A 16,769-nucleotide genomic window follows, 5' to 3' on the forward strand; every position below is an offset into this window, starting at 1 on the left:
AAAATGCACATTGAAGCCTTAATCCCAATATGATGGTATTTGGAGATGGGGCCTTTGGGAGGTGATTAGGATTAGATGAGGTCACGAGGGAGGGGCCCTCATGATGGGATTAGTGTCCTTATGAGAAGGGATACCAGCGAGCTCCCCCTCTCTTTGCCATGTGAGGACATGAGAAGAGGCGGCTGTCTGCAAGCCAGGAATAGAGCTCTCACCAGAATCTGACCAGGGTGTCACCCTGATCTTGGACTTCCAGCCTCCAAGAACTGTGAGAATATAAGTTTCTGTTGCTTAAGCCACCCAGTCTATGGCATTTTGTTAAGGCAGACCGAGCTGACTAAGAGAGAGGGTAAGTGACTTGCCCACAGTCACACAGTAACTTATTGCAGAGCTGAGGCTGGACTTATTTGTAGTCATTTCTCTCTTTTTTCCCCATGGAAAAACTCCCAGTCACTGGAAGGCTTAGAAATGGAGACTAGCTAAATGCTAGACAGACAGCTCAGGAACTGTCCTGCCACAGCAGCTTTGGAGGCTCTTAGGGCAAGTCAAACCTGGCCATTTCTGGGTACCCAGTCTCCTCCTCCCATAGCTCCTCCTCTGCCCTCTACCAGGGGAGGGTGGGGCCAGGCTGACTTTAGCAGGTTTAGAGGGGCTCAGCTAGCTGGTGGCACTGAGCCTGTTCCCATGTTTCTTGGGAAACCCTCTGGGCCTAGAGGGTTGCCTGCCTGAGGGATAGAGAATTAGTGGGTTAAGCTTGAGTGAGCTGGAGGCTTGGCTGGATCAGGGACATTAGGCATACTCCAGCTGGTGAGAGAAGGGGGTTGGGGAGGGTCATGGGAGGTCAGATTCTTGGGTCCCTCCTTGAATGGCCCAGGGCTCCAATCAGAAGCAGCCACAACAGCCTTTCCCTGGGGTCTTGGGACAGATGTTGATGTTGCTCCTTCATCTCATTTCCAAAGTGCTTTCCTGAGAGTGACATGAAAGCAGTGTGGAGCAGAGGACAGTGGTAGCAGATGGACTTCGTTTAAACTGTGTGACATTGGGCAAATCACCTAATGTTTCTAGACTGTAGTTTCTTCAACTGCAATTGAGGCTAATAACACTTTGCAGGGTTGCTATGCAGCTAAGTGCATTAATGCATATAAAGTACTCAGTACGTGCCTGGCACATAGTAAATATCTAATAAATGTAGTGGTCATTATTTTTAATAATAAGTTATCTCTAAGGTCCTTTCCGGCTCAGACAGTCCTAGGTTATGTGGCTGTACAATTTAGCTCGGCCTCCAGCTTTGGATGAGAAATGTAGCTGCACTTAGAAGAAGGCAGTGAACAGAATCTGGAGTAGGGGTCAGAAAACTTGGGTTCAAGTTTGGGCTCTGCCGCCCCTGTGCTATGTGACCTCAGGCAAGTCTCTTCCAGTTTCTGGACCCATTTCCCAATATGTTTAAAATCAGCTTGGGCTTGATGATCTCTAAGGGCCTATCCAGTTCTAACATTTTGTGAATCTAGAGGCCTGAAGGAATACCTTACTAAACGGTCCACTGGGTCCTTTTACAATTTCGACTTCCTTCCCTTTTGCCCCTTGTTTCTTGGAGTGTCTTCACAGCAGAAAGGACGTAACTTGCCAACTCCAATATATGGATTTTAATCATGCTTAGCTGTTTTTACTTTTACTGTGCACAGGGAACTCTTTAAAACAGAGCTTAATGCAATTTTTGTAAGCAAAGTGCATTCTATCAAGGAGGTCAAAACATGCTCTTGTGTTTTCAAATGTGAAAGAGTATTCATTCATGGTATTGTCTTTCATTGCATCTGCTGATTTCTTTTGCTTTTATCTCAAAAAATGACCAGCACAGGCAGCTATGTATGTTATAATTAAAAAATATATGCTGCAGTCAGTGTGTTCTAAAAAATAATCATGGGTATGATTTAGATAAAAGGATATTTGTCAAGTATGTAAGAGAGAAAAATGGGGAAAAAAAGGGAAAGAAAAAGAAAAAAGAAATAAAAAGAGAGAAAAATGGGAAATAACCTAAATGTCTAATAACATTTAGGTTTAATTAAATTATGGTACATCCACTTGAGGGCACTGTGGATGTCATAATATATTGTTAGGAGAAAAAAGTGGGTTCTGAAACAATATGATCTAAAATTTAAAAAAGCATTAGGCTGAACCATATGCAATTGCTGATACTTGACCATTTTAACCTATAAAATCAGCAATTTCATATGACTTAATATATATAAACAAAAAAGTATATCTGTCAGGAGAGGTACTAGAAGGGAAATCTCCCACCAAAATATTGATGGTAGTTATTTCTGATTGATGGCTTTATGTTGATTAAAAATTTTTTTCTTACTTAACTATATTTTCTGTGAACAATGCAAGCACTGCTACTAAAAATAATCCCCTAGAAAGGTATACCACTGTATAAACAGCAATTTTTCCACCTTGTTATAGCTTGTTTGATTTATCATTTGTGTTTAAAAGGTCTAAAATGACTGCAATTTTATTACCATGGGCCGGATGGAAAGCTCTACTCTTCATGTACTTTTGGTACCAGGATTGTTTTTTATTCAGTAGTGACTGTTCAGAACCCTTTGCTGGTGGGCCCAGCTTTTCAAAGCCCTCTTCATCTCTTGCCACTCCCCACAACTGACAAATGTTTTCCATGAGCCCTACCACTGGGGCTTCAGGCCAGCTGTGTCCCTAATCTGCCCATGTCCCAGATTTGGGAATGGTTCAGACTCCAACTGTTCCCCCACCCCACCCCCGCTTTCTTCCAATCTCATCTTTTCCAGGTCATTGGAGGCCCCATCTACTCTCCCTGGCCTTCCCCCCTGGTCACCACCTAATTTCACCATCTAATTTCACCCTCTTCTGTGCAGCTGGTGTTTGCTTTTTGCTGGAGCTCAGTTTGCAATGGGGAAGGATTAGGACCCTTTCATGTTGTCTTTTTTGTTTTTTTCCCTTAGTGCCCTTGACCGCTCCAGGGGCTGAGAGGCAGCTTGCAGGGCCTGTATTCCCTAGGAAGGAAAAGGAGGGGTGGTGGGGGAGGCAGAGGTGGGCTCAGCTGGCAGGCGGGATAGAGATGGCCCCTAGAGACCCCATCCTGGGGCTTGGAGCGTGCATGGCACAGCCGCCACCCAGATGTGAGCATGGAGCAGCAGGCAGGGAGGGAGCTGAGTTTCTTCCTAGGAAATTAGCTTCAGAGATGGTGCTTGGGACCTTTACCCTGTACTCAATGGCAGCCTCTGCAGGGTGAGCTGGGGCCGGATGTCTGGTTTGCAGAGGCCTCTTCTGAGAGGGCAGATGGGCACAGGAGTGAGGGTAGTTTCTCTGCCTTTGGATTGGGCATTACTTTTCCTCTCCCCACCTACTATGTGTTGGGCCCTGCTATGCTCAAGGATCTGGCACTTAGCCTAACAGGTGATGGTGTGTACCTAACTAATAACATGTGTGGATAGTACTTTACAGTTTACAAAGCCCTTTCATCTCCAGGCTAAGAATTAAAAGCCAGGACTGGATTTGAAACCTTTAAGATTCTAAAGCCTGTGTCAACAGTTTTGGTGTGGTGTTGCACGGCACTCTGCATTTGAGTGGTTTACATCTGCCTTATGTCTGGCTGTTTTCTGCTGGCCTAAGATCCCCACTTTTTTTTCAGGGTGATGATTATTAAATACTACACACTCCAATGAAGCCTCTTTAAGTACAGTGTGTCATTGCCTAGCACTTCATGGCATAGAGAATATTGGTTTTCATGAATCTGTATTTGCTGGATAACACAGAGATGGTAGTGGTGAGCTGTCTTGTGATTGATCTTCAGGATTTATCCTTCATGGCACCAGATTTCCAGGTCTGATAGGTGAAGGAAGCCTCTGAGGCACAGAGGTGGTAGAGCTAGAGCTCCCGAACCTGAGGACCTGAGGCAGGGGACCAGAATATTCAAGAATATATATGTACAGGTGCTTCACCCCTAGTACACAGAATGACCTTGGCCAAGTCACCTGACCTAACTAAGCCTCAGCTACCTTATATATAACATGGGGATAACTCATTCACTCGTTCAGCAAATACTTATTGAGTGTGCACTGTTCTGGGAGATGAGCAAGAGGACAAAGTCCCTGCCCTCCTGGAGCTTGCAGTCTAGTGAGTCTAAACTGCAGCAATTTATTGAGAGGGACAAATAAGTAAATATATAGTAGAAAGTCAGGTAGAAGTGCCATGAAACAAAATTAAAGCAGGGCAAGGGTGTGTAAGTGGAGGCTGTTTTAGATAGGGTAGTCAGGTGGTCCTCAAGGGTCTCTTATGATGTTTCAAACAGATAACCATGTAATGTGCTCAGCTAGGTGCTGGCAATTGAGTGCTTACCAAATATATTATTATGTCAGCGAGCCCCACACCTCTCAGTTCATATTTTAGTCTCCAGATAGCAGTAATAATTAACACTTAGGTAGATCTTACTGTGAGCTAGGCACTGTTCTAAGCCCTTTACATATGTATATTTTTTAATTAATTAATTAATTTTTGGCTGCATTGGGTCTTCGTTGCTGCCGTGGGCTTTTCTCTAGTTGTGGCGAGTGGGGGCTACTCTTCGTTGTGGTGTGCGGGTTTCTCATTGCGGTGGCTTCTCTTGTTGCGGAGCACGGGCTCTAGGTACACGGGCTTCAGTAGTTGTGGCTCATGGGCTCTAGAGAGCAGGTTCAGTAGTTGTGGCACACGGGCTTAGTTGCTCCACGGCATGTGGGAATCTTCCTGGACCAGGGCTCGAACCTGTGTCCCCTGCATGGCCAGGCAGATTCTTAACCACTGCGCCACCAGGGAAGTCCCAGCCCTTTACCTATTTTAACTCATTTAATTTTTACAATAACTCTTATGAGGTAGGAATTGTTATTATCCCCTTTTATGGGTTGGAAACAAGCACAGAGTAGGGCAAACAATTAGGGAGACAGAACTGAACTCAGGTAGTCTGTTTCTAGAGGCTGAGCTGAGTTGTGAGGGGGCTGTGATTAGATACGAGGAGATAGTTTAGCTGTCATATACAGGCTCCGATGTCAGATTGCCTGGCTTCTTATCGTGGCAGGTCTAAGCCTCTCTGCTTGGGTTTCTTCATCTCGAAAATTGGAATACCAGAATTATCTTACCTTATAGGGACCATGCTTAAAACAGAGCCTTCTTTCTGCTCGCCTGTTCAGACACCAGCCTGGCAGGGAGTGTGAAGGTCCAAGGGGCCTCTGAAACTAATGAAAGGAAATAACAGCACATCAGGCAATTGTCAGAGCAACCCTAAGTTCAGCTGGAGACCAGACTTCGGAAGCTAAGTTTTCATGATTTTGAGGCAGCCAGGGCAGAATTAGGAGACCCGTAAATGCAGAAGATAGCTGAAATCTTGGCGTGGCCACAACACTCAGCATCCATTTCAGGCCTTACACAGCTGCCCGGAGAGGTGAAGTCTTATCGAATGTCAGGGTTGGAATGGCGCCTAGAGACGTCAAGTTAGTCGATGGGGAAACTGAGGCCCAGAAAAGCTGAATGACTTACCCAAGGTCACTAGGTCCATTTGGGGGACAGTCAGTGTGGGTAGCTCGGGAGCAACTTCCAAATCTCAGACCCTTACCTGGCCCTCCTTGGGGTGGGTGGGGTGGGAAAGGGCGTCACCTTCGTCCAGGGCACTGGCCACGTTCCCCACGTGGGTACCTCAGGGTCCGGGAACGCACGGACCCTAGAGCGGGTTCGACCTGCGCCTGCGCACACGCGGCCAGCCCCTAGCCTTTTCCTCTCTTTTTCCTTCCCCTCCCTGCTACTTACCGGCCTAGGGGAGGGGGGGGAATGAGAGGAGCCAGAACTTGGCCTCAGCCAATGGGCTGGCGGGCCGCGGGCCCGGCCCACTACTTCCCTGCGGCGCCATCCAATAGAAATTTACTACAATGTTGTGGCGAATAGAGGGGGAGGGGCGCGCGGGGCGGGCTGGCTAAGGGCCGGGCGGGCCTCGCTTCGCTGAGTGAAGGCGGGAGGGCGCGCGCCGGGGCCGCCTGCTCGCTCCCCCACTCGCTCGCTCCCTCCCTCCGCCGGTGGGTTAGTCAGTCAGTCAGTCCGCCCGCCAGCAGCCCGCGGGCCAGCGAGCCGCAGAGGGCCGAGCCTCGGACGCCGGCGCCTCCTTCTGCCATTGTTCGTCTGGCGGCTGCAGAGGCGGGCACGGGAGCCCGGGCCCCGGAGCCAGCGGTGAGGCTAGGCGGCGGCGGCGCGCGAGCGGAGCTGGGGTGGGGGGCTCGGAGCTGTCCCCGAGGGGACGGTCCTGGAGGCCTCAGCGGCGCCGAAGCCTCTTTGTCTCCAGCCCCCCGCAGGCCCGGGCCGGGGGCGCGCGCTCCACGGCCTCCGCACGCCCTCGGCACGCCGGTGGCCGAGGGGCTGGAGCCGGGGACGCGGCCGGCCTGAGGGGAAAGAGGCGGGGGTGGCGCTGGGGGAGCGTTTAAAAGTTAGGCTCGGGGTGCATTTTTGACGAGGGGAAATCGGTACCGTCTGGTCTGTCAGTCACTGTACAGTGGGCAGGAGCCCTGGAAGGAAACCAGATGGGGGCGAGTTGCAGGTTTCGGGCGGCGAAGGTGTGGGGTGCAGCCGCAGAGAGGTTTCTCGGTGAAGAGGTAGCTGGGCGGTCTGGAGAAGTCAGGCGCAATGTGAGGGGTGGAGGGAGCCCTGCAAGGACTTTAAGGCCTTCCCGCCATAGACACCCACATCATTAAGAAAAATTCCCCAAACCCGAGGGCTCCATGCTCTCCCGCTGAGTCTTCCCGGGTCCCAGGGACCAAAGGGTTAAATAGATTCTCTCAGCGTCGTGACCTCCTTTTTCAGTTCGCGCATCTGTCGGCTTGGACGTATTTCCTCCTGCTTGCTGGGCTGCCTTTACCTGTGGAGAGGCTGGATCTAGGCTCGCCCTCCGAGATGCATCCCCAGGCTGTTAGTCCTGGTGGGGGTTTGCCAAAAGAGGTTTTTTCTTCCCAGAAACGGGCATTCTCTTGAGAGAGAAAGTGATCTCACGTGAAACAAATTGCTGACGGATAGGTTTCTGGCCACATGATAGCGACTGTCATCCTGTTGTTTCTCTAACTGTACCCAACCATAAATGCCTAGTCTGTGGAGACTTGCCGTTTTTTGGCATGTATTGCTGATTAGGAGTTAGTTTTTTTTAAGAGATGCCGAGCTTTTTTTAGTAGTCTGGGTGATTTCACAGCTGCTATTCTGTTCTTTCTGTTTTTAGGGAAGATTGCAAGAAATGGTTATGTCTCTGTCTTGGATATTATTATAGTGAATTTATACTCTCTTGAGGATATATACTGTACCCAGTGCTGTTGCTCATTATTGTTTTCTATATCTCAGTCTTGGCAGTATTTTTTACCGTTTAAATCAAATATATTTATATATATGCTATAGATATTATAAATATCTATATAATTCTTATCTCTATTTTGTTGTGTAGCATTAACTCTTACTTTTTGTGGAAACTTGATGTACTCTTCATTTTCCTTTTCTGTAAGTTGGAAGAAACATAATAAGTTCTTTGCCAGCTGACCAATTTTGGTTTTATAAAATAGTTTCTTGGGGTGTTATTAATATAATCCATATGGAGTACATAGCAGAATATATGGCACACAATAAGCACTCAATAAATGACAGATTAAAAATAATTGATATAATGCCTGAACATCAGATTGCCTTGGTATCAAGGTGCTAATTCAGAGTGCCTTCTACAGGAAGGTTATAATTAAGGTAAAGATAGGCGTTATTCGTATCCCTGGGGAAACTGGAGTGCGGTATATTTTTGCCACTATTAAAAGTGAACTTACCTGCAGCAGCATGCTAACCTTCTGATTCCTCTTTCTTCTAGTAACAAAACTACACTTTTTTTCCTTGTATAATTGAATTCAGGCTTATAAATGATTTTGATCTTTAGGCCGCACCGAAATTCTTCCAACATTTATACCAGTGTTTTATAACCAAATATCTTTTAGCTAAGTCCTTGCACAATGTGGTCCCAATCTACCTTTCTACCTTTATTCTCTTTATTACTTGTATTTTCCAACCAAAAAGAACTGCTCCGTAATAACCCATGCTTTCCCATCTCTGTACCTTTGGCCATGAGGTTCCATCTATACTTGTCATATATATTCCTTCTGATAGTTTTGAGTTCTCTTAAAAATGTCCTATATTAGTAATTTGAAGTGTGGGGAGAATTTCCCTATGTGAAAGGAACTTGATGGAATTTTTAATTTTGTTATGAGTTTTCTTTGAATGGCCAGCCAGTTGAATTTTTCTTTCTTTTTTTTTTTTTATAGAAGAATTTATTTCCTGCCTTTGGACAGAGAAGGGGGATCTTTCTGTATGTTTACTGCTTCTTCTTCTTCTTTTTTTTTTTTTTTTTTTTTTGCGGTACGCGGGCCTCTCACTGTTGCGGCCTCTCCCGTTGTGGAGTACAGGCTCCGGACGCGCAGGCTCAGCGGCCATGGCTCACGGGCCCAGCTGCTCCGCGGCATGTGGGATCTTCCCGGACCGGGGCACGAACCCGCGTCCCCTGCATCGGCAGGCGGACTGTCAATCACTGCGCCACCAGGGAAGCCCCCAGCTAGTTGAATTTTAACTGGTGGTAGTTAAAAGGATTTAGGTCCTAAGTGCCCCATCAATGTGTGTAGCCCTTAGTGGTAGATGATGGCTGATGGTAGATTAAGAAAACCGCTTAGGCTTCCATTCTACTCAGAGCTAAGAACTCTACGAGTTGACAAGTTTAACACTTGGAAACTCCGGCTGTCAACAAATAGACTAAACTAATAGAAGAAAGTTTTACATTTTAGGTGGATTTCTGCTTGCTTTCTACATCTCTTCTCTTTCTTGGTGGTCTAAGGGTCAACGTGTCCTTAATGTTGGTTAAACACTCAAATCATATTTATTGTATCCAAGTATTAGATATGGTAAACAAGCCTATGTTTTATTTAATTTTATTTTTTGGTCGCGCCTCAAGGCATGTGGGATCTTAGTTCCCTGACCAGGGATTGAACCGGCGCCCCCTGCATTGGAAGCTCAGCGGCTTAACTACTGGACCACCAGGGAACCCCCAAGCCTATGTTTTAAAGTAGGCTCATCCTCAATATAATATATAAAATAACGTGATGTGATACTTTATATAATAGTAAGAGAATAGTACACAAATCTTTCTCTTTTCATTTTAGAAGTACTTGTATCCTTTCTTTTTCTCTTAAGAAACATTTCTAAGCTAATATCTAAATTAACAAATGATTTTAAAAGATTTCTGTCTCCTCTGAAAAAAAATGGTTGTGGCATTTTGTTGAGATATAACCTATGTATTTTTCCTGTTATTCTCTTTTGTCAGGTTTGTGCCTCACATTTAAAATTCACCAGTGTGATGTTTTCTTGTATGCAGCTTGAGTTTAAAAATTTTGGAAACTACAAAGCCAGCCTTCCATTTTATTCCTTAGTTTATGGTCTTAATTTTAAACAGATTCATTTTATGGGAGATAGTGTGCTTACAATGCTATTTGGTTTCCTTCCTCCTGCTCCTAAGAAGGCTTCAGAGTTAAGCTTGTCAGAAGCCTTGCCTAAAAGTCACAGGATTCTTGAATTCTCTGCAGGTACTTTGGTATGCTTATCAGTAGATTGTGATTTAATATCTGCAGTCTGATTTGTGATGTGAGTTATAGGGCTTGCTTATATTGTTTTCTGAATGTCCAAATCTAATTTAATATTGGCGATCTGATTTTATAACTTTAGAATATCAATGGCTATCAGGGGCTAAATGTGGTTCTGAAATCAATAAGAGCGTATATTTAGATCACAGTCTGTTTCCTTGTTATCTAAGAAGCAGGTCAATGCAGGTGCTGCCAGTGTACTTTTCCAAGAGTCTCATCAAATTCGTGATTGGTCACATGTATATTCAAATGCAGATTCGTTGCTACCTCTAAAGGACTTGTTTTTTCCCCAACTGCTTGAGCGTAGAATCACCTTATTTTATTTGTGAGCTAAACAATAATAATTCTAACATCTTTTTTCTTATGAAGAACTTTGCTTTTCTTCTGTGAATAAAGGCTCTAAAGATTAAACTTTTAAAAACTATTAAAAGAGGCCTCTGAATTGATCAGTTACAGGTCTTATTTATGCAGAGAATCTAGAATTATTGGAAGGTAGTTGATTCATTGCATTTGTAATAGCTTTTAGTTAGAGAAGAGCCAGATTCCAAATATATATGTCAATTTTTGTTATTTAAGTTTGTTGGTATGCCACTGGTAGCTTACTTTGTGTCCTTTTTATGAGTGGGTTCATGGTGTGCTCAGTAAAGTGTGGTGTAACACATACTCTGGTGTACACACTGGGTTAGATTAGTATTTGTTTGTTTATTTATTTATTTATTTATTTATTTTTTGCGGTACGCGGGTCTCTCACTGCTGTGGCCTCTCTCGTTGCGGAGCACAGGCTCCGGACACGCAGGCCCAGCGGCCATGGCTCACGAGCCCAGCCGCTCCGCAGCATGTGGGATCCTCCCGGACCGGGGCACGAACCCGTGTCCCCTGCATCGGCAGGCAGACTCTCAACCACTGCGCCACCAGGGAAGCCCTATTTATTTATTTTTTAAATAAATTTATTTAAGTAATTTATTTTTTGGCTGCACTGGGTCTTCATTGCTGTGCGCAGGCCTTCTCTAGTTGCGGCAGGCGGGGGCTACTCTTCGTTATGGTGCACGGGCTTCTCATTGCGGTGGCTTCTCTAATTGCAGAGCACGGGCTCTAGGTGCACGGGCTAATTCTAGATTATAGTTGACCCTTAATGCAGGGGTTAGGGGTGCTGACCCTCCGTGCAGTTGAAAATCCATGTGTAACTTATAGTTGGCCCTTCATATATGTGGTTCTTCCATGTATGTGGTTCTGCGTCTGAGGATTCAACCAACCTTGGATGGTGTAGTGCGGTAGTGTTTACTATTGAAAAAAATCTGTGTATAAATGAACCTGCGCAGTTCAAACCCCTGTTATTCAAGGGTCAACTGTATTATCTAATAATATTATCTATTAATAGGGACAGGAATACATCAATTTCTTTTTGGAAATAGGTGGAAATAATAAGATAAAATTAAATAGGGTATAATATATACTCCTGTAGTTAATTGTGATTTATAAATGCGATCTGCCTGCTCCTTGTGTCTACCATCCTCTATAAAAATCCAGATAAACTTTTTGGTAGGCCCTTTATATGGCTGAATTGTAACATTGGACCCAACATAGACTGAGGTTTAGTTACTTTCTACGTAATATTCACTCAGACACTTTAATATTATATTTTGGTAGCATTAAACCATTATAAAGTTACTGAGTGAGCAACTCTGTGATTTAACAACATTTAAGCATGGGATTATTTTGAATGGGTTAAATTTCAGCCTGTGACTCACAACAAGTGTAACAGAAATGTACACTTTTGGTAATTTATGAATATGTAGTACTATGCCAAGGTTCAGTTATGATTGCTATTTAACTATTAGTTAATGCTTACATAAATTCAGTAACCCTATTAGAATCATTTTAACACAATGGGATCTTAACAGTATGTCTTTGAGTACATCATCTTATAAAGAAATGCTATTTTAATTTATATGTCAGGCGTGTTTTTTTTTTATAAAGACTTATTATCTTTAAAAAATTTATTTTTATTTTTTATTTTTTTCAAATTTATTTATTTTATTTATTTATTTTTGGCTGTGCTGGGCCTTCGTCACTGCACACGGGCCCTCCCTAGTTGCAGTGAGCGGGAGCTACTCTTTGTTGTGATGTGTGGACCTCTCACCGCTGCGGCCTCTCTTGTTGCGGAGCACAGGCTCTAGGCACATGGGCCCCAGCAGCTGTGGCGTGCGGGCTCAGCAGTTGCAGCTCGTGGGCTCCAGAGTGCAGGCTCAGCAGTTGTGGCACACGGGCTTATTTGCTCCGTGGCACGTGGGATCTTCCCGGACCAGGGATCGAACCCGTGTCCCCTACATTGGCAGGTGGACTCCCAACCACTGTGCCACCAGGGAAGCCCAGGCATGTATTTCAATGAACCAGTTTGAAATTCTACATATATTCAAGTGAAAAGTGTTTCACCTTGATAATACACTTGGTACAGATTTTTGAAATTCATTTATACTGCTGGTTTTGACCATATGGACACAGGCAGACCTGTCAAGAGCTTTAAGGATTGAAGCCCTCAAATTTTACCTGCCAGCCGTTTCATCATGCAGTAGGGACACATGGAAGACAGTTTAAAGTGAAGGCTCTTTTTTTTATTGCTGCCACCCACTTGTACTTTCTTGCCCTTTTATCATTTTTAATGATTCAGAAAATCGACACTGTTGCTAACTTACTACCTGCAGTGTTCTGCGAATCTTGATGGTATTATATAATTATATAAGCCATTTGCGTGGTGTCATATGATGTTGTATATATTATGTCCTCCCACACATGTGTCTTTAGAGTAATTTCTTTCCATCTGGTGTTGGAAATGAGCTCTTTGTGAAGTTATTTTTAAATCTTTAAGCTTTCTGGCATCCTCAACACTTGAAGTAACACAATTGATTTTGAAGGCAAGAAAACCCACATAGTATATTTAGTGGGTTTTTTTTTCCAGTGAAAATGTGAATAGTATTTTATTTTAAAAATCATATCCTGTGTTCCAAATAGGCAAAACATGTGCTTTATGTTTAGATTGTTTCCAGATAATTTTGTTAGTAGGAAATAATCAGTCAGTTGTTGCCAAGTAGATAAAGTAAAGGAGAAATAGTTAAGGGAAAGGATGCCAAGAATAAGAGAACTGTTGGAAGAAAGATGTTTCAGAGATATTTTATTCTCTGAAGGTTTATTGGAATCCTCATCTGAACTCTTGCAGCATTTATTTGTTTCATACCAAATTTGTCACATGTTGCTTTATATTGCACATGAAACTGGTGTTTCCCAATAAGGTTGTCAGCTTCTGGAGGGCAGAGAGTCAATATCGTGTCTTTCATTGTCCTCCCCATCCCCCCAAACACAGATATTGCTTAGTACCGTAGCTAGATACGTAACATAGACATGTAGAATTGTAGTGAGAATGTGAATTCCAGGATAATTAAGATTAAAACCTGGTTATAATTCTGACTGCTTCTGATTGCCTCTGTGTGTGTGTATCATATTTTCTTGGAAAGTAAGTTGCAGATATCATGACAATCTACTCCTAAAATACTTAAGTGTCTCCTAAGAATAAAGAGATTATTCTATGTTAGTCACAATACCATTATCATACATAAGAAAATTAACAATATTTACATAATAACAACGAATATCCAGTCTATATTTTAAAAAGATTGATGTCATCTACTCAAAAAGATTCATCCAATAATTTCTTTTCTCCAGATGCTATTTTTGTTGACTTCTCTTTGCTAGTTGTATTATCTCTAACATGACTGTTAGTGAACACTGGTTGACAAGAAATGTTTAATAGTTAATGTACTCCCTTTGGTGTTTCATAAGATTGAAAAGACTAGCATTGGGGTGAATGATTGCATAATGATCAGAGCATCATATTTAAATAAATATCTTAAAGAACATATCAGGTTTCCAAAGGGCATCGTGTTTTTGTTTTGTTTTTAGATTTTTATTATGTGTACTGTGGTAGGCAGCCTTTAAGATAGCTCCAGTGATTCCTGCCTCATGGTTTTCATGCCTTCGTGTAATCCCTTCCCTTTGAGTGTGCCCTGGACCCAGTGACTTCTTTTATTTTTTTAAATTAATTAATTAATTAATTAATTTTTAGCTGCCTTGGGTCTTCGTTGCTGCCCGCAGGCTTTCTCTAGTTGTGGCGAGTGGGGGCTACTCTTCGTTGCGGTGCACAGGCTTCGCATTGCAGTGGCTTCTCTTGTTGCGGAGCACGGGCTCTAGGCTCATGGGCTTCAGTAGTTGTGGCACATGGGCTCAGTAGTTGCGGCTCGTGGGCTCTAGAGCGCAGGCTCAGTAGTTGTGGTGCATGGGCTTAGTTGCTCCGCGACATGTGGGATCTTCCTGGACCAGGGATTTGAACCCGTGTCCCCTGCATTGGCAGGTGGATTCTTAACCTCTGGGCCACCAGGGAGCTCCACCAGTGACTTAACTTCTAATGAATAGAATACAGCACAAGTGGTGGGATGTCACTTCCAAGACTGGGTTACAGGGCTTCCCTGGTGGCGCAGTTGTTAAGAATCCACCTGCCGATGCAGGGGACACGGGTTCGAGCCCTGGTCAGAGAAGATCCCACATGCCATGGAGCAACTAAGCCCGTGTGCCACAACTACTGAGCCTGTGCTCTAGAGCCCGCGAGCCATAACTACTGAGCCCGTGTGCCACAACTACTGAAGCCTGCTTGCCTAGAGCTTGTGCTCTGCAACAAGAGAAGCCACCGCAATGAGAAGCCCGCACACCACAATGAAGAGTAGCCCCCGCTCGCCACAACAAGAGAAAGCTCGCACGCAGCAACGAAGACCCAACGTAGCCAAAAATAAATAAATAAAATAAATAATTGAAAAAAAAAGACTGGGTTACAAAAGGCTGTGGTTTCTGTCTTGGGCACTCTCATCTTGGGCACTCTCTGGCCTTCTTCCTGTCACTCGGATCACCAGCTGCTATAACCTAGGAACATTCAGGCAGTCTATGGAGAGGCCCACGTGGTGAGAAACCAAGTGTGTCTGTTAGTAACTACTATGAAGGTGAGCTTGGAAGCAGATTCTTCAGGCAGAGTTGAGCTTTGAGAGGAGTGTAAACCTGGTTGACAACTTGACTGCAACTTCATGAGAGACCTTGAGCTAAAGGCACCGAGCTAAGCCGTGTTTGAATTCTTGACCCACAGAAACTGAGATAATAAATGTTTGTTGTTTTAAGCCACCAAGTTTTGGAGGTAATTTGTTGTATGACAATAGACAACTAATACACCTACCATTTATTAATTTAATAAATATTTATTGATCATCTACTATTCACCAGGCCCTGTCCTAAGTGCTTTGGGACATAACAGTGAAAAAAGTAGATTAGAAATGTCTGTTCTTGTGGAGTTTACATTTTAGTGGGAGAGGACAAATAATAAAGTATACAAATCAGGGATAAAATATATAAGATTTTAATGAGGATCAGGGAAAGCAGGATAAGGGGACAAAGAGTGAGGGAAGTGGGGTGGATATTTTCAGTAGAATGGTCAGAAACAACCTCTCTGGTAAGGTGACTTTTGAGCAGAGTCCTGAATGGTATCTGGAGAAGAGCATTCCAGGCGGAACAACATGTGCAAAGGTTAAGCGTGTTTGGTGTGTTTGAGAAACATTGAGTAAGCCAGCATGGCAGGGTCAAGATGATCTACGGAAAAATGTTAGGAGTTGAATTCAGAGAGGTTACAGGTGGGAGGAGCAGTTCACGTGGTGCCTTGTTGGCTATGCTACAGACTTTGCTTTTTTTTTTTTTTTTTTTTTGCGGTACGCGGGCCTCTCACTGTTGTGGCCTCTCCCGCTTCGGAGCACAGGCTCTGGACGCACAGGCCCAGCGGCCATGGCTCACGGGCCCAGCCGCTCCGCGGCATGTGGGATCCTCCAGGACTGGGGCATGAATCCGTGTCCCCTGCATCGGCAGGTGGACTCTCAACCACTGTGCCACCAGGGAAGCCCCAGACTTTGCATTTTTTTTTCTGGGATGGGAATTCTTGAGAGGATTTTAGCAGAGGTATGGCATGATCATTTAAATAATACATACTAATTGATTATCCACAATAAGCAGGACCTTGTGTATATATGTGGTCACAAAAATGTAGAAGACATGACCCCTGTCCTAAGGAAGTTTAGTGATCTAGTATTAGAAATCACTGGGCATGCACCAAAGACTTAGGAATAGAGGCGCCGTGTTGGAATGGCACATAGTTATAGGAAGAGCACAGAGTATGTATGACCTGGGTTAAAGTTCTGGCTCTTCTACTTGGTTTAACACATTTCAGCCACAATTTACTGGGTGGTATTATATACCTGGTAAAATAGTAATGCTACTGTTTATTGATGACTTATTATGATCCACAGTCTGGGCTGTGTGCTTTGTAGGGATGACATAGGTGTTGAAGAGTGTGAGCTCCAGGGCTAGAATGCCTGGTTTTAAATTCTCGTTATGTCACTCTTTAGTTGGTGGTGACCTTGGGCAAATTACTTCTGTACCTCACTTTACTCATTGTGTAACATGTGGATGATAAAAAATACTTACATTTTAAGGTTGTTATGATGAAAAATGAGTTAATATATGCAAGGTATTTAGAACAGTGTCTGGCACCAGATAAATGTTAGCCATTATTTTTACCTTTAAGCCTCACCACAGCCCTATGAAGTAGGTGTGAGTCATCCCATTTTACATTTTAAGTAGCAGGTTAAAAATTAAGTAACTTGTTCAAAGTTGTACAACTAGCAAGTGAAAATTGGCCTCAAAGCCGAATTCTTTACTTCTGCACCTTTACTTAGGACAACCATGAACATGTTAGGAAGGAGAGATGCAGGCCTTCTGTCAGAGATAATGATTTCTTAATGATTGTGATCTTGTGAAAGTACTTTTCTATGCCTCAGTTTTCTATAAAATCAGGATAATACCCACATTACACAGAATACATAATAATAACAAAGAAAAACAAACCTTGCAGTGTGCCCGCCATCCACAGATAATCAGCAAATGTTAGTTCCCTTTTACCTATGATAAAATATGACCTCGTGAAAATGGGGACAAATA

General features: G+C 43.8%; 1 protein-coding gene across 22 annotated transcripts in view; it reads left to right on the plus strand.

Annotated features, from left to right (window-relative positions):
* Positions 1 to 16,769, plus strand: part of EPB41 (erythrocyte membrane protein band 4.1) — a 206,028-nt gene that overhangs the window by 13,532 nt on the left and 175,727 nt on the right. For 5 of the 22 annotated variants that reach the window (XM_060089312.1, XM_060089306.1, XM_060089308.1 and 2 more), the window contains exon 1: positions 6,093 to 6,219. The exons of 1 other annotated variant lie outside the window; for it this stretch is intronic. The gene's annotated coding sequence lies outside the window, so the exon portion shown is untranslated. Of the gene's footprint in view, positions 1 to 6,091; positions 6,220 to 16,769 lie in introns of those variants that run through there. 16 more of the 22 variants (XM_060089290.1, XM_060089292.1, XM_060089291.1 and 13 more) reach the window with 5 other exon arrangements.

This window comes from Mesoplodon densirostris, chromosome 2 (genome assembly GCF_025265405.1).
Source record: "Mesoplodon densirostris isolate mMesDen1 chromosome 2, mMesDen1 primary haplotype, whole genome shotgun sequence".
In the NCBI taxonomy this organism is placed as follows: domain Eukaryota; kingdom Metazoa; phylum Chordata; class Mammalia; order Artiodactyla; family Ziphiidae; genus Mesoplodon; species Mesoplodon densirostris.